Genomic DNA, 24730 nt, shown 5'->3' on the forward strand with positions numbered 1-24730 from the left:
TTTGGAACTTTCTAACTTGTTGAATGCCTTTGACCAAAATACTAATAGTGATATGGAGACTGGAGTCCAGGGTGAGGTGATCTCAGATGGAGATGAGGAACTTTTTGGGAAACAGGGTAAAGTCACTCTCGCTATGTAACGAGACTGGCAGAATTTTGCCCTTGCCCTAGAAATCTGTGGAACATTGAACTTGAGATGGATAATTTAGGGTGTCTGGCAGAAGAAATTTCTAAGTGGCAAAGCTTTTGAGAGGAAAATTGTCAGGCTGATGATGCAAAAGAAAAGAAAAACCCATTTTCTAGGGAGAAATTCAAGTCTGCTGTAGAAATTTGCATAAGTAATGAGGAGCTGAATATTAATCTCCAAAACAATGGGGAAAATGTCTCCAGGGCATGTCAGACACCTTCACAGTAGTTCCTCCCATGATAGGCCAAAAGGCCTAAGAGGGAAAAATGGTTTTGTGGTCAGGACTAAGGTCCCCCTGCTCTATGCAGCCTCAAGACATGGTGTCCTGCATCCTAGCTGTTTCCACTCCAGCTGTGGCTAAAAACTGCCAACATACAGCTCAAGTTGTTGCTTTAAAGGATCCAGTCCCTAAACCTTGGTGGCTTACATGTGATATTGGGTCTGTGAATGCACAGAAGTCAAGAATTGAGGTTTGAGAATCTCCACATAGTTTTCAGAGGATGTATGGAAACTCCTGGGTGTCCAGGCAGAAGTTTGCATTTGCTGTAGGAGTAGAGCCCTCATGGAGAACCTCTGCTAGGGCAGTGGAGAAGGGAAATATGGGGTTGAAGTCCCAACACAAAGTTCCTACTGGGACACTGCCTAGTGGAGCTGTGAAAAGAAGGCCATCATATTCCAAACCACACAATGGTAAATCCACCCTCAGCTTGCACCATGCACCTGGAAAAGCCACAGACACTCAACATCACTCCATGAAAGCAGCCAGTAGTGAGGCTTTACCAGGCAAAGCCACAGGGGTGGAGCTACCCAAGGCTGTGGGAGTCTACGTCTTGCATCAGCATAATCTGGATGTGACACTTGGAGACAAAGAAGTTTATTTTGGAGGTTTAAAATGTAATTACTGCCAATTGGATTTCAGACTTAGGTGAGGCTTGTAGCCCTTTTGTTGTGACCAATTTTTCACATTTGGAATGGGGGTATTTACCCAATGCCTGTACTTCCATTGTATCTAGGAGGAAACTAATTTGCTTTTGATTTTAGAGGCTCCTAGATGGAAGGGATTTGCCTTGCCTCAGATGAGACTTTGGACTTGGACTTCAGGTTAATGCTGGAATGAGCTAAGACTTTGGGGGACTGTTGGAAACGTATGATTATACTTCGAAATGTAAGGACATGAGATTTGGGAGGGGTCAGTGGCAGACTGATATGGTTTTGCTGTGTCCCCACCCAATTCTCATCTTGAATAGTAGTTCCTATAATCCCCATGTGTTGTGGGAGGAACCCACTGGGAGGTAATTGAATCATGTGGGCAGTTTCCCCCATGCTATTTTTGATATATTGAGTATATTTTCAAGAAATCTGATGGTATTATAGGGAGCTTTCCCTTTCACTTGACTTTCATTCTTCTCCTTCCTGCTACCATGTGAAGGATGTGTTTACTTCTCCTTCTGCCATGATGGTAAGTTTCCTGAGGCCTCCCTGGTAAGTTAATAGACTCCCTGCAGAACTGTGCGTCTATTAACTGTCTTTCCATTACAAATTACTCAGTAATGGGTATTTCTTCATAGTAGTGTGAGAACAGACTAATACAGTTAGCATTATTACTATTTACAGATTAGAACAGAGAGACATAGTGTCATGACTTAAACAAACGACACAGCTAATAAATGAAAAAAATCTTAATTAAGATCCTGATTTTCTGAACCCTAACTGTATGGTTTTTCTACTAGTTTAAACTGCATAGAAAGCAAAGTGATTACCAGTTTAGGCCATTGAAGAGGAAAGAAAGAAAATCCCATGTGGTGAATTAGCTGAGGAATAAAAAACTAATTATAGCCTTGATAAACATCAGTAAGGGCACAATTGAACAGAATTGAATATGTAATGATCACTTTTGCACTGTTTTTCAACCTCTTTGAGCAAAAATGTAATATCATCATGGGCTATTGTTTCCAAAAGATTTATGCCTTTCTTTTGTATCAGAAAGAAAATCTCAAGTTACTAGCAGAAACTTTCTATCATACTTATCTATCGATCTATTACTGATGACTAAATAAAAATTAACTATATATGTTTTTTTTGGTATTTGAATAAGAAATTATTACTATCATAGTTATAGAAAAATATTAACACTGACATATTGAAACACAGTCATAATATAGATTTAAATATAAAGGGGGCATTCTAGATGGCAAATTTTAATGTCTATTTCTCAATAAAAGCCAAAAATAATTGATTCATTTGTGTTGGCATGTATGGTTGCATAAAATACCATAAAATTTGTTCTGATTTTGACTTATGGTCAAATTCAGATTAGATTCTTCATCAATCTGCCAAAACAATTTGTAAAGACTGGAATTTTCTGATTATGTTACCATATTGGGTTTACTTTCAATTTAAATGAAGAATTTATGTCCAAAGATATTCTCTGACTTATTCTGCCATTTAAATAGTAGATATAGCCAAACTCCTGTTAAAACCTGAAAAACCAAAACAACGGGTATCTGTTCTTGTGGAATAAACTAAAATTCCACTATTACAGCATTTTGAACAGAATTCAGCATTAGACAAATGGACTTTGGACCCTCTCCAAGGGATTTGATTACCACAAACAGCAGAAGTTCCCTTCATTGCACTGTACCACCCATCAGGACTCTGAGAACAGCATTATATTAAAGCTCTCTTGTTCTTATAAGTGAGTAATTTTACAGCGACTACAGAAATATATTTTGCAGTTCTATTCCAGTGGGGAAGGAAGGAGGGTTGACTCTGGTGGTTATAGTTATAAACTGAAATATGTTAAAATACATTTTCTCAAACTATGGGATAGTTTTTCCGATTAATGTTCTTAACTTTATCTGAAAAGAAAATTAAGACATAGGTTTTCAAAGTTAACAGCCATTGCTTTATATTCCCTTTTCAGTGGTTCAACTTGGAAGTCAAATATTTCTAAAAATCTATAGCCAAGATATTACAAAGCCTGAATCAGTTGAAAGTAATTAATTCATAAAATCTGACTATTGCTTATAAATATTGCTTATTGAAAGAAATAGTGCATGTTATAAAAAGAGAACAAGTAAACATTAATTTGAAATGTTAAAGAAAGTAGTCTGGGTACTTGCCCAGACATCTTTAAACATAGCAATAGACTTGAATAAGTGATTTTGGGGGAGATAAAATTCCGTCCCTAGCAATATCTAAACTGAAGCACAAAGACTTTTTTTTTAATAGACAAATAAATTAACCAAGCCTTGGTGGCCGATAGCAAGCATTCTAATTTATATGTAATTGGTACTCCAGAAGAAGAGGAGAGCAAAGTCAAAAGTCAAAAAGTATTTGAAAAACAGTGACCACATTATATCAAATTTAGTGAACACTGTATCCCCTGTGTTGAGAACCTCAGAAAGTCCCTAGCAGAATAAATAGAAATAGAGTTATCCAAAGAAAAATCTAAATCAAACTGTTGATATACAATGCTAAAAAAGAAAAATTTTAAAGCAGCCACAGTAAACATTTGAGAACAAAAATAAGAAAGGTTATAGATATTTCATTGGAAATAAAGAAAACAAGATGGAGTGGAAGAAACTAATTAAGATGCTGACAAAAATTATCAAGCCTTAATTTATATTCAGGAAAATATCTTTCAAAAATAACAGTGAAATGCTTTCTCAAGCAAACAAGACCTAAGGGAATTCAGAGCCAGCAGACATGCACTAGAAGGAATACTAAAGGAAGTCCTTCCCTGGCTGAAGAAAACAAACCAGGTGGAAACACAGATCTACTGCAGACCATAAAGAATGCTATTTCTGAGTGTGCAGGTAAATGTTAAAGACTTTTTCCTCATTCTTGTATTTCATTAAAAGATGACTATTAAAAATAAAATGTAACTGTATTGTAGGCTTCTCAAGACATGTAGTGAATATATGGTAAAAATAATACAAAGAACGAGGGCAGAAAATGAAGTTGTAAAATTTATGTTATACATATTAAACATATATGTTATACATATTACTGTATTATACATCAAGCAGTGAACTATAAATATTGGACACATATAATAAGAGAAAGCATTTTAAAATTCTATAACAGTGATCCTAAAAATAAAATAAAATAATATGGCTAAGTCAATAGCAGACATATAATTGAGTAGAAAAATAATTACTTTAAAAGAAAAAAAGGACAAAGAAAAAGGACAAATAGAATACAAATTAAATTGTATATATAAGCCCAAATATATCAATAATTATATGAAATATAAATGATACAAACACTTCAATTGTCAGTCTATATAAGAGCCAATTATATACTGTCTATGTGAAAATTACTTTAAATATTGAAGTACAGTTGTGTTAAAAGAAGAGATGGGTATAGTCAATATACCATGCAAAGTCTAATAATCAAGAATGTAAGTAGCAATACCAATATCAGGTAATGATAAACTTAAAGATAATAACATGGATAAAGAAGAACATGAAATTATAAGAAAGTTAATTTATCAAGAGACATAAACACATCATAAATGAGTATGCACTAACAACAATACTTTTAAAAGTAAAAAAATTGTTAGAATCAGAGAGAAAAAAGGACACATTTTACAATTACATTTGGAAATTTTGCCTCTTTTTTCTCAATTATTGATAAAGTAGATTAAAAAACTAATAAATACATAGAAAATTTGAATAACACCAATTATTTTAACTTAATTTATATTATACTCTATCTTGCAACAGTATTCACAATTTTTAAGTTTATGTAAAATATTTAAAAATATATATCATATGTTGGGTCATAAAACAAATAGCAGAAAATAGAAACTAACTGGCTATAACGGGATTAAATTAGTAATCAAAAATAGACGATAACTAGGTTATTCCCAATAACTAGGTTGAATGTATAGTTATGACCAGGTTATCCCCAAATATTTAAAATGTAAAAATGCACTGGTTAATAACTTGTGACCCGAGAAAAAAAATCAAAGGGAAATGTAAAAGTGTGAAATAATACATAATGAAACATCTTAAAAACTGTTCTGTGGCTAACACAATACTAAGTTGGAAGTTCCCAGCTTTCAATGCTTATGGTAAAGAGAAGAAAGGTCTTAATTATTTGGTCTAATCTTCTACTTTAAGAAGCAAGAAAAACAAATGGTAATTAAGCCCAAAGTGAGTAAAAGTAAGATAATAAAAAAAAGAGCAGACATTGATGACAGAAAATTGATAATAATGGGGAAAATTTTAATAAAACCAAAAGCTAATTCTTTTGAACATATCAGCCAAATTGGTCATTATCTAGCTATTGCAATAAAAGAAAAAAGAATAAGAACACAAATTACCAACACTATTAATTAAAATGCTGATTGTTCCAGATTTTAATTGTATTTGTAGCAGAAAACCTTCCAACAAAGAACAATCTATGCCCAGAGGCGTCACTGGTTATTTATTTAAAATATTTAAACAATAAATAATATAATCCTATATAAAATATTTCAGAAAATACAAAATAATCTCCAAAATTAATTTTTAAACAGAGAATTATAAGAAAAAATATTTTATCTGTGTATTTAATTTCTATTGCTATGTGGGAATTATCACAAGCCTAGCAGCTTAAAACAATACCACCTATTACTTCAAAGTGTCTATGGGTCAGATGTCTGTATACAACTCAGTTGAGTCCTCCGCTCAGTATCTCATAAAGTTTCAATCAAAGTGTCAGCTGTGTATTCTGGAGTTCAGGGTTCTCTTTCAAATTCGTGTTGTTTATAGCAGATTTCAGTTTCTTACAGTCTAGGACTGAGGCCTTCAGTTCGTACCGGTCACTCTTGCTAGCCTGACACATGGCCCTGTCTGTAGGCAGTTAATGTCATAGCACCTTGCTTTGCAAGATACATTGGAAAGCTTCTACCTGTTATAAGCAAGAGGAACTAACACTTTTTAACCTAATCATGGGTGTGATACCCCATCATCTATGCCATATTCCATTAATTTGACACAAGCCAAAGGTTTTGCATATGCTAAAAAAAATAGACAAATAAATAAACAAAAAAGATTGTATCGTTATAACATTAAGGTGCGGAGATCATCCTGATATTCTTGGAATTCTGCCACATGACATGTAATCTTATATAAAAACATCTAGTAAAAACCAAGAGTAAACAGAATACATAGTTGAAAGACTGAATAATTTTCCTCTATATTGGGGAAGGCAAGAATATTGGGACAATATTATAACAAAGCAAGGATTAAAATGAAGATGCTAGGTAGAGAAGTGATTAAAAAAATAAATGAAATATGTAAACTAGAAATGATTGAGTAAAATTTACATTCAGGAATATCTTAATCATCTATGTTTTAAATCTTTAAAATTACAAAAATATCCTAGAATTAACTAATGCCAGACTGATATGCAAAAGCAATTGAATTTCTGGATATTAGCAAAAAAAGAGTAGGTAAATAAAATTTAAAAGCAATATATCATGTCTAATAATACATCATTAAACATGGAATAATTTGTGGTAATTTTAACAAAATAAGTATAATACCTGTAAAATTAATAGTACCAAACATAGTTGGAAGAAATTTAAAAGCACCTAAATAAACAGAGAAACATATAAATATACCATGTCAATACACTGAATGAGACTATACTGTGCCAATGTCAATTTTCTCAAAATCGATCTATAGATTGAATGCAGTCTTCATAAAAATTACATATTTTCTCCCTAGAAACTGAAAATATGACTATTTACATATAAGAACTCTAACACATCACTGTATAATGTTTCTAGTCTTCTGAGATTCTAATAACATCTCTCATTTCTGTAGTAATTCATAAATGATTGAAAAAATTTTCAAAGGTATTCCCCAAAGCTGCTGCACCTTAAGTGTAGACCTTATCATGATGCTGGAGGGATCATGTCTACTTTTGCTCAATGTTACATCCATAGTATCTTGCTCTGTGGCCAAAAAAAGCTGTTAAAAAACAAAGTGAATAATTATTTAATTGCTTAATTAATTGCCTATATGTGAAGTAGCTATCCATGTAACAGGAGGATAGGAATAAAGTATCAACTTTATTTCTATCTACACATATCTGTGGTTTTAGTTTCAGCAAAATGTAAAGAAACAGATTTTCATCTTATTAAAAGATAATGGTTATATACATTTGATTTTCAATTTCCACATACACAAATCCTGATTCAAAAATTGCCACTGATTTTATTGTAAAATTTTTATTACCTGTGGACATAAAAATTATGTATTCTCAATCCCAGATATAAGTGATTCTTAGTCAACTCTGTATACTGATCTTTGTTGATGAGTTAAAAATTTATATTTCATATATATGTATTAGAATTTAGCAAAGTATATGCTTTTAGAATCCTTTGTGATGTCATCTGGCAATGAACTGAGTGTCCTTTTTCCAATTGGCAAGAATTCAGCAAAAAATCAGGATGAACATGGTTTATGGGGACATTTATAAACATTTCAAGATATTTTCAAATGCTAGAGATACCCCTGGGCCTTTTATAAATCAACTCATAAAGCATACTTGGAAGGATCGTTAGGATATTTTAACATGGCCATTTAGCTTAGTTATTTACCAATAAAAGGCAATAAAATTTAAAATTATTTTTGTGATAAATAAAAATAAATAAATCTACATTTATGAAAATAAAGATGTAACTGCTTTTCCAAATCTTGTTATTGGATATACTCATTGATTTCCAGAAATCTCCTAGTTTAAAATTAGGATAATGCAAATAGTGTTCCATGTACATAATTGGACACATTTAAAAAATTAGTTTGGGTTTCCTTTAATAAATCTGAATTTTTATTTCATTGGCATAGTTCTCAGTTGTTCTTTGCTGACACTAAACTTTTTCTACTTTTATTTCGTATTAGAGAAACTCAGTTCAGACTGGTACTTGCAAACCTCCCAATAACATCAGTAAATCATAGAAAGTTTTTTTAAGCAAATAGCACTATATTAATCTTCCACTTACAACTTTTCAGTAGCTTTTCCTTGTTCTATGGATAAAATTCAAATTACTTTAGTATAGCACATAAGGCTCAGCATTTCTGATTCTTGCCTGTCCCTCATCCTTTTCCCTTCCTTACAGTCCAGCCACTTGGTGACAGCAACAACTACATTAAGGACTTCATGGTTGTCACAGGTCAGCACCTCTCCTGTAATTGTTTGATAAAGTTCACAAAGCCCCTTTGTATACACTGCCCTATTCTGATCTTGACAATAACCTTATGAGGTCAGTACTGTTTTACTTACTAAATCCACATCAGAGTTGAGATCTCAGGGTGGTAAGAGAGGAAAAATCAAACATCGAAAAGAAAAACTAATACCCAAGCACTCTGATTCTAATTCCAGCTATTGTTTCATTTAATCAACAGAAAATATGTTCATTGCTATTCATTTCCTGTGTTTGTTAAACAACTGAAACAAGAATCTATAGATGGTGGAAACTTTTTTTAGGTTTTAAATAAAACATAATACGTACTGCATAAACTCAAAAAATTACACAATTCCCTATACTCTATTAAATGTAACATATATTGTTTCTCTAAAATTTGCCTAAATTTTCTTTCTTTTTACTCCTAATATCCCTTTCCCTTAATCATTGCTGATAGGTTATTCAATATAATATGGACATAATGATTTTCAAATTATAAAATGTACTAAAATAATAATTTACTACATCTCTTTAAAAAACTCAGACATATCCATTGGTTGTTTGAACCAACTGCTATCATTTAGATATGGGGAAAAAGAAAAGTTAAGTATAAAGACCTTCCTCAGTTCATATTTCTGTGCATACCAAATAAAATGGAAAATAGATTATATTATCTATTATATAGACCCTAATTAATTTTATCTTTATGCATATGCTTAAAATTGTTCTCTTTATAAAGTATAAAGAGATAGATAAGGTGCTTCAGTTTAGGTGATTAGTGATTTGAAGGAAAGACAACGTTAATTATAGTATTGAATCAATGTTGCATGTACAAATGTATTATACTAAAAATATTCAAAATATGGAAGCAAGAAACACAGAGTGTTAAAAGCGCAATGTATAATAATTACTATAGTTAATCAAATCTGAGCAGTCCCCAGTTAAGAGATGACTTACTCTCATAAGTTCTACCACAAAATAATTCTAATATTGCCAACTAAGCAATGACACAATGTCTTAGTGATGCTTTCACAAGATGTCTTACTCCAGCATATTGTTACTTTGAAATTTTTTTCTAAAGTTTTCAGGGTGTTTTTCAATCTTTCTGCCTCTGGTTTTATTGACTCACTTGCCCTACCCAATCCACTTAGAGTTATCTCAGTAACAAAATATACCAGAGCATCAACTACTTCTCAACACCTTTCTTTGTAAGTCTTGTGAAACACATTGCTGTTTTGCAAGTAAATATGGAATTGTAGCTCTTCTTCCTTGGCATGTATTTTTTTACTGATATATCAAATTCCATGCTGTTACTTTATTTCCATGCCTCTAACATATATTCAATAATCATTTATTTGGCTGCAAAGTCATAGCATCAGTTTCTATAAAACTGTGAACAGCAATTAAATTCAAAAATAAATGATAAAAATTTGACATAAAATAATTAAAGTGAAAACAGTATAAAAATATAATGACAAATTTTTATATATGTACAATTTCAAATTTTTCACAATGGTTACCTGGAAAACAGTAATTGCTAGATGTTATCAATTGCACTTGTCTCAAATTCAGAAAATTAAGAATGTTAATATGTTTTTAAAAAGGCAAAGAGGGAAAGTGAGAGAAAGAAAGAAAAGAAAGAGAAAGAAAGAAAAGAGGAAGGAAGGAAGGAAGGAAGGAAGGAAGGAAGGAAGGAAGGAAGGAAGGAAGGAAGGAAAGTATTTTAAAAACTGTTACAAAAATCAAGTCTTTTAAAAGAAATGGCTTCCTTTCATCCCTAACTCTGCCTCATGAGTCACACCTACGCCTTTCCGAGAATAGCTGACCTGAGCTCTCTTCTTAATTAAGTGTTCAATGATACAAAGTGACTCAAACTTAACTTTTAGTATCTCTGTCAAAAAGGTCATACTTTATTGCTTATTGTTAAATATGTTTTATTTCATTTCCAAAAATACTCTCTCTTAAAATATGAGAAAACATTACTTTCCTAAATGCTTCCAGACAGTATGACAAAGCTCAATAAACACTTTAAAGAACACACTATTTAATACCAGAATACATCTCTTTCATTCTTTTCTTTTCTTTTCTTTTCTTTTTTTGAGGTAGAGTCTCACTCTGTTGCCCAGGCTAGAGGACAGTGGCAGGATCTCGGCTCACTGTAGCCTGTGTCTCCCAGGTTCAAGTGATTCTCCTGACTCAGTCTCCTGAATAGCTAGGATTATAGGCACGTACTACCACATCTGGCTAATTTTTGTATTTTTATTAGAGATGAGGTCTTACCATGTTGGCCAGGGTGGTCTCAAACTCCTGACCTCAAATGATCCACCCGTCCTGGCCTCACAAAGTGCTGAGATTACAGGTGTGAGCCACAGTGCCTTGCCTATTATTTTCTTTTCATGGTATCACAACTACACATTTGCAAAACAATTTCATTTTGATTTTTACTCACTTTTCTATACTTACTATATTGGGGAAACATTATTCAAACTGTTCTATCCAGTATATCAGAAAACATTAGTAAGCATAAAAAATAACCCAGCATAAAATATGTTTTTAAAATATTAATAAATATTTTGCAAAAAAAAATAATTTTGGCAAAAAATCACAACAAATGGATTATTTACCGAAGTATTTTTATATGATATTATATCAATTGTATATATGTTTACTGAAGTATTTTTTGTATATGTCATTTTCTATAAAGCTGTGAACAGCAATCTCTATATAATCTTATGTAGATATTCATGTCTGAAAAACCTGCCTGATGTAACATGTCTGAAGAACTTTTTCATGGAATACCTTTTTAAGATCTCACACGATTTTTCTATGGATTGTAATCTAAAATCATTAACATAATATAAGTTATTTCTCAACAATGTTAAAATTAGATTATATCGTTTATCACCTGTGAAACTTAACCTAAAATTTGAAAAGAGCATTGTAAGTCCATTTTTTATTATTATTTTCAATTGGAATATGTGAAGAGGACATTTTGAGTATTATTTATCTGTTACATAATAAGTGATAATAAGTTTTGTATTTTATGATTTGAAATACATACAGTAATAAAAGGAGCAGCAGAAAACATGAAAGATTAGATTTTGCTCAGAATCTTGAGCAAAGATTATCTTCTCAGGATGTTGAGAAGAGTTAGGTTTTGCTCAGAATGTTGAGTAACACACATACAATTGAGTAACATACATACATAGCTAACATACAATTAAAAGGAGTTCCAGAAAGAAAGAAATAATAAGTATACGTTAAAAAATCATCAAACAAATAATAGAAGAATATTTTCTAAGATATAGAAAGACTTGAATCTTTAGGGGGAAAAGACATGCTGTATCAAACAGGATAAATAAAAACAGACTGATATTTTTTACATATTTATTTCAGGAAATCAATGACTAAGAAAAAAGTCCCATGTGCCTCAAAGATGAGAGAAATATATATATATATATATATATATATTTTTTTTTTTCAAAGGGAAAAAGAATCTGAGTGCCATCAGATCTGTTACCAGGAATACTAAGTGCCATAAAAACAATGAGCTAAAGTTTAAAAGGAAATTATTTTGAATTTAAACATTGATGCCCAGCAAAATATCAATTAAACATATGAAAACTGAAGATATAATCAGACATGTAAGGACTCAAGTAATTAACTTCTAAAGGACTCTTCATAAGAGGACAAAGCCATATCAGAAAATAGAATATGTGGGCTCCAAAAAATAGAGAACCTGGACAAGAATACAATAAAAATAAATCCCAGGATGAAAATTTTGATGTCATCCTTAATTAGTCTAAATTAGCACTAGAATAAAACTGATTGAGAATTCTGTTAAAAAAATAAAGTACGACAAAATAAATTTTGTTGAATAAAGTCAGATCTTGGAAGATCATACTATCATGAAAAAGGCATATTTTTTGTTTATCAGCAGGGAAAAGGCAAGTCAACTGCAACGCCATTGAAAAAATATACATTATATATTTACTATCTGGTTATGGTCCAAATATAAAACAAATAAAATATGACATGGCTTTTGAGCTATTGATGTACTATAATAAAATGTGGATGTCATTTATATTTTACATAAAAAATATTCTCCTTTGACAATTCTATAATTTTGAACTTTAAAATATGTAATTTTAGCATAATATCTGATTCTGAACTGAGAAAAAAAATATTCCTGTTAAAATTTAAGCCGGGTGCGGTGGCTCACACCTGTAGGCCATGTCAGACAGGCGGGTGGATCACCTGAGGTCAGGCGTTGGGAGACCAGTCTGGCCGACATGGCGAAACCCCGTCTCTATTAAAAATATAAAAAATTAGCCTGGCGCGGACGCCTGTAATCTCAGCTACTCAGGAGGCTGGGGAGAATCGCTTGAACGCGGGAGGTGGAGGTTGCAGTGAGCCGAGATCGTGCCATTGCACTCCATCCTGAGTGACAAGAGCGAAACTCCATCTAACGATAAATAAAATAAAATAAATTAATTAATTAATGTTGAATGTTTAGTATGGTTACAGCTTTTTCACTTGGTATTCCAGCAAGCGGGAAGGTGAGGAGTGGTGCCCAGCGGCTTCTCTCCCATTGTTAGGCAAGCCTGATAGCTCTTTCACTCCTGCTGCCTACAGTTTCACTCCAACAGTTTGGCGAGTTCAGGGTTCCTGGCCTACCACCAAGTAAAATAAGGTACGCGGACACCAGAGAGTAAGACAGAGTAGAATTTTACTGAGCAACAAAAAGAAAGCTGTCAACTGTGAGAGGGGACCCAAAAGCTAGTACTGTAGCTGTCTATGAGGCTGAGTCCCGGCTTTCTGTGAGCTTAGAATGGGGGAGTATGTACTGATTGGTCCATGGGTGGTCTCGGAAAGGCACCATTGGGTTGGTTAAAAGACATTATCAGAAGGAACCAATCAAGTGAGAGTGGATAAGATGGGGATAGAAGTTCTCACTCCAGAAAGGACTCTATCAGGAACTGCCAGCTTGGTTTTCAGACTGCAAACTGTCCTTGGCTTGCAGGTTGAGTTTCACTGGGGCCCCATCCCTGTCTGCCTAGGAATTTGTCTGTCTCTTGTTGCTATCAGAATCAATAACTACAAGAGGTAATTATGGTAACTGAACCAATTTATGATTTATACAATCAATAATAGTGTAAAAGGGTACATCACTATTTATCTTATTTTTGTGGGTCTACTAAATTGTACCTTCATGGCAAAGAGAAATATGAGATGTTTCTATCCATTAAACAATGTTAAAATTCTGAAACATAAACGCAAAAACAAAAAAACTTCTATATAGTGAGAAACATAAGAGTCTCTAGTGGCCAGTCGTTAGGAAGGTCTCCCATGTATACTTGCCTCCTGACATTCATGGCCTGGTACTATCTCATCCCATTGGGTGTGCACAGGACTTTCTGACACACTTCAAATGAGAAGAATATGGCAGATGTAAAGGTATGTCACTCCCAATATTAGGTTAAGAAAGAGCTTCTATTTAGGAAGTTCTCTCGGTCTATCTTAGGTTATTCATTCTGTGGGAAACAAGCTGCCATTTTGTGAATAGAACTCTGGTTATAGAGAGGCCAGGGTGGCAGAGTGAGGAACTGAGTTCCTCAGTCCAGGAGCCTGCAAGGAAGAGACACATGCTGATGACCAAGTAAGGAACTTTGGAAGCAGATCCTTCAGCTATTGTAAATCTTACACTGACTGCAGCCTTTGCCGGCCTCTTGAGTGCAGTGTCATAAAATATACTCAGATCCATCTGGCTAAACTGCCACCAGATTCCTGGTCCACACATAATGTGAGATAATAAATGCTTGTTTTTTTAAGCTGCCGAAGTTTGAAATCATTTGCTTTTCAGCAAAGGTAACTAAGATGGGATCTCATAAAGGACTCAAGACTGTAATTGTTTTTAAGTGACAGTTGGTAGTAAACATTAAAAATAGCTAAATAACACTAAACCTAATTTGTAGTTACAATTGTGATTAAAGAATTAAAGCTGAACTTTTTAAACACATATTCCAATACTGCCCTGTACCAAATGCATATAGATCATGTCTGATAATAGAAGTTTGATTAAGTGATTCTCTTTACAAGTCTTTTGATTACATAATAATTATTTCTGTTTTAATAACCAGCTTTCATCTTGATATGTGTGGTTTGTTTTGAAAATTTTTCATTTTAATTTTTTAATTTTTATTATTTTTTTCTTTTTTAAAGCAAAGTCTCAGTCTGTCTCCCAGCCTGGAGTAGAGTGGAACAGTCTTGGCTTACTGCAACCTCTGTCTCTCAGGCTCAAGCAATCCTCAAGCATAGCCGGGATTCTAGACATGCACCACCACACCCGGTTTATTTTTATATTTTTTGTAGAGACAAGGTTTCACTCTGTTGCCCAAGCTGGTGATTCACCTGCCTCAGCCTCACAAAGTGCTGGGATTAGAGGTGTGAACTACCACACCCACCCAGAAATTGCTATATTACTACTACTTTATTACTATACAAATACCTGATCATATTTATAATACACACACATATTTGTAATTGAACAATAGTTCTTGAATTTGTTTCAATAGCGTTAACTTCAAATTTGAAATTAGTAATAACAATCATTGGCAAGGTGTGCTTTCCACATCTTTTTAAATTAAGAAATGCTATAATCAGCATTTCACATGAAAAGGTATTAAGTATAATATCTAGATTGCTACTGTTCTGTTAATATATATGAATAATTAAATATTATGTCAAATGTATTAAAAATTCTAAAAATGTACAATGTAATACCCCAATAGATTTAAGAATTTGTGTGTCTGCTGGGCGCGGTGGCCCACACCTGTAATCCAAGCACTTTGGGAGGCTGAGGTGGGCGGATCATAAGGTCAAGAGATCAAGACCATCCTGGCCAACATGGTGAAACACCGTCTCTACTAAAAATACAAAATTTTGCTGGGTTTGCTGGTGAGCACCTGTAGTCCCAGCTACTCAGGAGGCTGAGGTGGAAGAATCACTTGAGCCAGGAGACAGAGGTTGCAGTGAGCCAAGATTGCGCCACCGCACTGCAACCTGGTGACAGAGCAAGACTCCATCTCAAAAAAAAAAAAAAGAATATGTGTGTCGTTTTTCTTCCATAAAAAATAAATCCAATTCACAAAATGTGGTTATACTATAAAAACATGAACTGACTGTCCTCAACTTACAATGGTTTGACTTAAGATTTTTCAACTTTATGATGGTGTGAAAGTGATATGGTTTGTATTTGTGTCCCCACCCAAAGCTCATCTCAAATTGTAATCCCTGATAATGGAGTAGAGTCCAGGTGGGAGGTAATTAGATCATGGGGCAGATTTCACCCTTGCTGTTTTTGTGACAGTGAGCTCTCAGGAGATCTGGTTGTTTTTAAACTCGTGTAGCACCTCCGCCTTTGCTTTCCGTCTTCCTGTTCCTGACATGGAAGACGTGCCTACTTCCCCATGAATTCTTTCATGACTGTAAGTTTCCTGAGGCCTGCCCAGCCATGCTTCCTGTACAGCCTGTAGAACTGTGAGAATGAAACCTCTTTTCTTAATGATTTACCCAGTCTCAGCCAGTTCTTTATACCAATGTGAGAATAGATTAATACAGAAAATGACATACATTCAGTAGAAACTGTACTTCAAGTACTCATGCAACCATTCTATTTTTCATTATCAGCATAGTATTAAAGCACTTACATGAGATATTCAACACTTTTTATTATAAAATAGACTTTGTGTTAGATGATTTTGTTCCACTGTAGGCTAATGTGAGTATCTGTGCAGATTTAAGGTAGGGTGGCTAAGCTGTGGTGTTCAGTAGGTTAGCTGCATTAAAGGTATCTTATACTTGGCCAATTTATGTGGGTTAATTGGGATATAACCCCATTGTAAATCAAGAAACACCTGATTAATAATAACTAAGCATTATCTGAAGTTTCATGTAATAGCTCTATTTTAGCTTATTAGCATGATGAATTGACAACTATCACACAGTCATTTAGTAGCTACACTATAAACATATAACTAATCGAAATGTTTGCTATTTTATAACAGATAATCTTTTGTTAAACATATATCATTTTTAGTAATAATTTTGGCATTTACTGTTGTTTTACATTAAAGGAATTAGAAAATATTATGACTTATTTGCTAATTATTACATAATTGTATACAATTTCAATATCCAAAAGATATTTGAGGTTTTAATAAAATATTTTTATGATTAAGCTTTTGCGTTTCATTTAAACACTAATAAAATAGAAAAGCAGAAAGAAAAGATATTTATTGGAATATTAGATTGAATTTTTCTTAGAAAATTATTTAAAACTATTCAGAATTGCTTCAAATTCCCCCTTGTATTTCTGAGTAACATATTTAACAACGGATATTAAAAATCTACCAGAAATTAAGATTTACATAGTGAATCTTAGCCTGTGACTATTTAACAAAAGCATTGGAGTCAACCTGCAGGGTTTCATAATATATTTTATAAAGTAAAGCCAAGTCCGTTGCAATAAAATTACACAAAAAAAGTATTCTTACTATTGCATTTTAATCATAAAATATAGGTATTCTATGAATGTACTTTCTAATAAAGTCCTTTACAAAAAAGTTACACATTGGATACTCAAAAAAATTTGTTATAAAATATAGATAGCAGTTAATTGACTCTTACTTAAACTTTTGATGTAATAAATAATCTCTTGTTAGCTATATGCAATATTACAAATTATAATTAAAGTGGTGATATATATTGTTACCTTAAAGTAATCCCAGACCACATGGTTGATTTCAAATAAACCAATCAAATGCCAATACCAATGGTAACTACTTTAAGAAAAATATCCTTTAAAATTCTAATAAGATATTGTATATCATTTTAATCCAAAGAAAAAAACTGGCAAAAGTGAAAATATTTCTGAAATGTGCTACCTAATGAAGTTTGAATTTCAAGTAACTATTTAAAATAAAATGTAATTGCTATAATCAGTGAATTAAAATATGTATTATGTATTCCTTTTTTAAAAACACTGAATATTTTAAAAAGATTACTCTAAAATTATTACTTTGGGATAATTAGACCAAATATATTGCTTCAAATTCAAATTGTTAATATTCTTAATCATTTTATTGATAAGAATATATATATAAGAACATATAAATATAATCAATATAAATGCTTAAGAATATATAATCTTGAAAGAGTTTTGCAGCAATGGACTTGGAGGAAGTAAGGTAATACATACTCGATGTATTATATTATTTATTATTTTGTTATATCTGTAAATTTTAATGTCAGAACTCTAGTGATGATGTTAAAATATAAAATCAAAAGGACTTAACCAGGATATTTAGACATAGAGCATCATTTTGCTTATAAAGCTTAAATATGTATTAAGCTTTTCAATGTAATTTAATAATTACCATTAGAACACTCTCTCCATTTTAATAGTGAATATAGAGAAATATTAGTAAAAAGAAAATATTCATTTTAAAAAAGAATGTTTTAGACTCTATCTTTTCCCTTTTCACCAGTTTAATATAAATTTTTAAGGTTACAAGAATGGTAGCAGGTATAATAGAAGTGACATCTTTTAACAGGTTTTGAAAGCAGGCAAACAAGAATGTCTTTTTTTCTTCACTGTAGGATGAGCCCAAGGTGGGATGATAAATAATTATTTTATATTCAGTAAGTGTTCAATGCTATTGAGACATAACACTTGGCATTAAACCACACTTACGACAACTACTATTTTAGAGATCAATATGAGTAACAATCTCTGTATCATGTCCTATCAGCACTTTCATTAACAAACAATGGCAAATCTCCTGTGATAAATGACAGCACAATAATTTGAGTTTTGTTTTGCCCTCCCTCATTTTTAATATACAAACAATAAATTAATACATGTTCAAGTATAAAAATAAATTCTGAAAGACTTGTAAGCCTTCTTTTACCATTTATTATTTACAATAACTTTCCTGGTAATAATGATTGTTAATATTTATATTATGTATCTTTGAGTCATTACCATTGCATATATTTAACATTTATAAATGCATGTACATGTATGAAACTCTTTTTTTTTTTTTTATACAAAATAGGTTTTATTGTACTTTTTTTGTGACATTTAGATTTGAATCAAAAGGGTTTGGGTGACTATTCTGTAAAACACACCTCATTTCATTTTAAAGTTTGCCTAGTGTTCCAGGGACAATTTTAATGAATTTGCTTATTTAAGAATAATATACAAAAAATAATGACATACATGTAGAAACTGATATAAATCTTAAGTATGCAACTCAATGACGTATACCAAGTGAATACATTTAGATAATCTCCACTAAGGATCCAGGAAGAACACTATCGGCTTCCCAGAATCCATTTACATGTTCCCTTATAGTAACTATTCCATTACCTATGCAAGGAAATAACACCCCTGACTCCTAAAATACATATTTTTGTTGAAATTAATACAAATATAATTATATAGATGTGTTCTTCTACATTTGTGTCTTTTAACTAGCATTGTTTGTGCGGTTTAATCATATTATTGAATTTAACAGAATTTTTTAATTGCTTATGCATGCTTATTATATAATGAACATCTATTCTATTGTAGATGAGCAATTCTGCTCTTCCTAGTTTCTAGCTATTATAAATAATGCTGCTATGAAGATCCTTGTACATGAATTTAGGCACTCACTTGTAAGCCTTCTGTTGAGTATATAACTAGGAGTAAAATTGCCGATACAAGGTCAGCTTGAGTAGATAATTCCAAGAAGATTTTCAAACTCTTTGTATTAATTTACCTCCCAATCAGCACTGTATGACAACATTTGATTCAAACTGTTGGCAACAATTGGTAGTGCCAATCTTTCATTGTGGCCATTCTTGCGTGTGTGTAGTGATAATGACATCTCATTTTGGTTTAAATTTACATTTCCTTGATTACTAATGATTTTGAAACACTTTCATATAATTTCTAATTTATTGGGCACTTGCTTTTGTGTGTGTATATGAATGAGTATATGTGTGGGAAGTAAGAGTGTTGTGTTATCTTTACCCAATTTATTTGTACAATTTTTTAATGTAATCTTGAATATGTATTTTGTTTTATATATGTTGTCAATATCTTCTTTGATTTTCATAGCTTGCTTAGTCATTTACTTAATGATGAATGATAAACAGTTTTTAATTTCATGGACTCTAATTTAATAATGTAGTTCATTATCACTTATGGCTTTTTTCCTGTATAGTACAGGAAAATTTAACCTACTCAAAAGTCATTATTATATTCCCATAATTTCTAAAATGTTGGCTCTCAACTAGGGATGATTTCACATACACACTTAAATACATGCAACCCCATATATATTCAGCAGTATCTGGAAATGTGTTTGACTGTCACAAGTGGGGACTCATGTTAGGGATATCTAATGAGTACATTTCAGGAATGATGCTGAATAACTTACAATACAAAGGGCAACCCCCACTCTAAAGAATTATTCCATGCAAAATGTAAATAATACTGCTTTTGACCAATCCTATTCTAATATTTTTTATTTCCACCTTTTCCATGAAGATTTTTTTTAAAAAACTAAATTTTATATTGTACTTAGATTTTTTTTCTTTCCTTACATGTATATTCAATCATTTTTTGAGATCATCCTTTTTTCCTTTTTCCAATTCTCTGAAGTTTGTCTTAAATCACATGTCTATATCTGAGAGGAGCTATCTCTGGACTCTCTAATTTTTTTCCATGTCTTTATTTTTTCAAGCCTCTACCAAGACACTCTGTCCTAATTACTGTGGCTTTAAAAAAAGACTTTCTATGCAGTAGTATAAATCTCCCAACTTTATTTATGGAGAGTGCTATTTGAGTTTCATATGATTTTCATATTTCACAGAATATTGTTGTTCTTTTGATTTTTTTTAACCTCTTAAAATATAAATACCATTCTTAACTTATGGGTCATACAAGAACAGGTGACTGGCCTAGATTTGACCCACGGGCCATAGTTTGCCAAACCCAGCTCTACATCTGTTCCCGTTTTTGTCTGCCTGGTTCTTCTAAGGTACTGGACAAACCCTTTTAAATATGTTATTATGATTTTTGATGTATTTATTTCTCTTATAATTTTGTTAAATTTTGATTCATAAATTTTATGAATCTATCTTATTTAGATACATTAAAAAAAAAAAAAAAAACTTAAGGCCCAGTGTCGTGGCTTATGCCTGTAATCCCAGCACTTTGGGAAGCTGAGGCAAGAGGATCCCTTAAGCCTGGGAGTTTGAAGCTGCATTGAGCAATGATTGCACCACTCCACTGCAGCCTGGGCAACAAAGAGATATCCTGTCTCTTAAAAAAACATTTTTTAAAAAAAATTAGACTTAAATCTGTCTCCCGGGTTGATTTTTTTACAGTTAGAAATAGTTTCTGTTGACCTTTACTAATCCTGCTTACCTTATGTTGTTCTGATTTGATACTGCATATAGCTAAACCTTCTTTTGGTTAATATTTACATGCTGGATTTTTTGTATCCTTTTACTGCTAATTTTTCTGTATTTCTATTTTTATACTATTTTGTATGCAGCATATGGTTTGACTTCATTTATAAAGTACATTTTGACAATAATTTAATTGTAGTGTTTATTACCACTATATTGCCACTGGAGTATTTACTGGTTTTACATTTAACTGAAATAATGATATTTTCAAGTATGGATTTGAATTTAGTACCTTATTTATTTTATTTTTTTTTTGCATTTGCGCCACATAGTCTGTGTTTCTTGTTCTTCCTTTAATTCCTTCTTTTGTATTATTAGAGTATTTTACCACTGGATATTTTTCTTCTTTTAGTTTGTTAGTGTTATTTTACTCTTTTTTGGTTACCCTAGAAATTTTAGCAAAAAACTTTAAATTAGAGGTATCTGACATAAATTAGTACAGTTATTACTTTTATACAGTGCAAGTTCATGAGAACCCTTAACTCAATTTACTCCTTCAGCTTTTTAAATATAGTTTAATCCTACATAGAATTTACATGTCACAGGCATGATTAATTTTCTATAATACAGTTCATATTATTTAAAACATATGGTCAAGTGTGGTGGCTCCTGCCTGTAATCCCAGCACTTTGGGAGGCCGAGGCTGGAGGATCACCAGAGGTCGGGATTTTGAGACCAGCCTCACCAACATGGAGAAACCCCGTCTCTACTAAAACACAAAAAAAATTAGTCAGGTGTGGTGGTGCATGCCTGTAATCCCAATTACTCAGGAGGCTGAGGCAGGAGAATTGCTTGAACCTGGGAGGAAGAGGTTTACGTAAACTGAAATTGCACCATTGCACTCCAACCTGGGCAACAAGAGCAAAACTCCATAAAAATAAAAAAATAAAAAAAACCTCACAAATACGTGCTTTTCTTTGCTTTTTATTCCATTCTGAATATCTCTGCTTTCTCTTCAGTTTATTATCCTTTTGTCTGAAATATACACTTTGGCAATTTTTAAGGGGAGATCTGACAATTCACTCAGCTACTGTTTCAAATTTTTTTTTTTAATTTTCATTTCAGGAGGTAGATTATCACTTAATAGTGATTGTTGTCCGTCTCTTTAAATATGTCTACTTTGTTTCATTTACATTTTTCCAACATTCTGCTGAATTGGTACTTTTTGGTCTTGTTGCTCTATCAAGGGTAATGCATCTTTTCTTAATGTGGCTGCTTTAAGATAGTTTCTGTGTCTATGAATCTTTGCAGTTATATTCTAATATACCTAGGCATATTTTCTTTTTATTATTCGACTTGAGATTTATTTATTTTTTCAATCTGTGGGCTCAGTGTCCTTCATCACTTTCAGAAAATTCAGAGCAGTTTTTCATCCCATACTGAAAGTAACCCATATATACTCATATATTTACTCCTGTCTTATGGATTTCCAAATCAGTGGCATTACTGTCTGTGTCTCACAATCAATGTCATTCATTTGGTTTTATATTTTCTCTGTCTCTCTCTCTCTCTCTCTCTCTTTTTTTTTTTTTTTTTTTTNGAGGCAGAGTCTCACGCTGTTCCCTAGGCTGGAGTGCAGTGACATGATGTCAGGTCACTGCAGCTTTGAACTCCTGGGCTCAAGTGACCCTCCCACTTGGCCTCCTGAATTGCCGGGACTACAGATGTACACCAACATGCTGGGCTAATATTTTATAATTTTATTTTTAGTAGACATGATGTTTCACTGTTTTGCCCAGGCTGGTCTCAAACTACGGAGCTCAAGAGATTATCCTGGCATAGCCTTCCAAAGTGCTGAGATTACAGGTGTGAGCCACTGCACCTGGTCTGTTTTATATTTTCCATCCATGCCTCTATCTGCAGATTTTCCATCCATATATCTTCTAATGCTGTAATTCTCTTTTCTGTCATTTCTCATCTGTTATTAAGCCTTTTCTTCAATTTGCAATTACCGGTACTGTTTCTTTTTTCATTTTTGAACTATTGTTTCCTTTTTTTTTAACTTCTTGTTATGAAATATTATATCTTGACATTTATTTTTCTGTATTAATCACAGATATTTTAAAATAAGTGCCTGATAACTCCAACATTTGAATTACCTACAGGTCTATAGTTTTTTCTTTTGTGTTTTATAAATTTAGTCCCGTCTCCTAGAATTCCTCAAAATTATATTGGAGGCTGGATGTTGTATATACAAAGTGATATAGCTAATTTGAAGCTCAGCTGATTTGCTATTTTCCAGAGAGCATTTGCATTTTCTTATGGCAAGTAATTAGGGTAAGAATATACTAGTATTTCAGTCTAAAATAAAGCTGTTTTAAAATTTGGCCTATTTCTTCTTTGTGATTACTTCTAGTATGTTTCTCCACGGTTTTATTAACAATTGGGATTTTTAACAAAACATTTTCTCCTTGAAGTGACCTCTAATATCATTTTCCAGGCTCATGTGAGAGCTTAACAGTTGTCTCCTGATTGATTGTTACCTTCATGAATGCTTATGAACTGGATAATATCTTGAGGAAGAAGATAGTGCATAAAGTTGAAATTCCTTTTTTTAAGTTCCAGTGTACATGTGCAGGATGTGCAGCTTTGTTGCATAGGTAAATGTGGACCATAATGATTTGCTGCAACTATCAACCCATCACCTAGGTTTTAAGCCCGGCATGCATTAGGTATTTTTCCTGATGCTTTCTCTTCTCCAAACCCCTTCCTGTGTGTGTTGCTCTACTCCCTGCGTCTACGTGTTTACATTATTCACATTGTTCGGTTCCTACATAGACGTGAGAATGTCCAGTGTTTGTTTTCTGTTCCTGTGTTAGTTTACTGAGCATAATGGCATCCAGTTCCATCCATGTTCCCAGAAAGGACATGATCTTGTTACATTTTACGGCTGTATAGTATTTTATGGTGTATATGTATCACATTTTCTTTACCCAATCTACCATTGATAAGCATTTGGGTTGATTATTTGTCTTTGCTGTTGTGAGTAGTGCTGCAGTGAACATATGGGTAAATGTATTTTTTATTATAGCATGATTTATATTCCTTCAAAAATATACCCAGTAATGGGATTGCTGACTCAAATGGTATTTCTGGTTCTATGTCTTTGAGGAATTGCCACACTGTTTTCCACATTGGCTGAACTAATCTACATTCCCACCAACAATATAAAAGTGTTCCTATTTCTCCACAGTCTCTCCAGCACCTGTTGTTTTTTGACTTTTTAATAATTTCCATTCTGACTGGCATGAGATGGTATCTCATTGTGGTTTTGATTCACATTACTCTAATGATCAGTGATGTTGAGCTTTTTATCAAATGCTTGTTGGCCACATAAATGTCTTCTTTTGAGAAGTGTCTGTTAATGTCCTTTGCACACTTTTTGATGGGGTTGCTTTTTTCTTCTAAATTTGTTTAAGTTCCTTGCAGATACTAGATATTAGACTTTTGCCAGATGGAGAGATTGCAAAACTTTTCTCCCATTCTGTAAGTTGTCTTGTTCATGTGGATAGTTTCTTTTGCTGTGCAGAAGCTCTTTCATTTAATTAGATGCCATTTGTCAACTTTTGCTTTTGTCACAATTGTTTTCGATGTTTCATCCTGAAATCTTTACCCATAGCTATGTCCTGAATGGCATTGCCTAGGTGCCTTCCAGGGATTTTCTAGATTTGGGTTTTACATTTATGTCCTTAATCTATTCTGAGTTAATTTTTGTATAAAGTATAAGGAAGGGGTCAAGTTTCAGTTTTCTGCATATGGCTAGCCAGTTAGCCCAGCACCATTTATTAAATAGGGAATCCTTTCCCCATTGCTTGTTTTTGTCAGGTTTGTTGA

The sequence above is a fragment of the Cebus imitator genome, unplaced genomic scaffold (assembly GCF_001604975.1).
Source record: "Cebus imitator isolate Cc_AM_T3 unplaced genomic scaffold, Cebus_imitator-1.0 Scaffold631, whole genome shotgun sequence".
NCBI lineage: Eukaryota > Metazoa > Chordata > Mammalia > Primates > Cebidae > Cebus > Cebus imitator.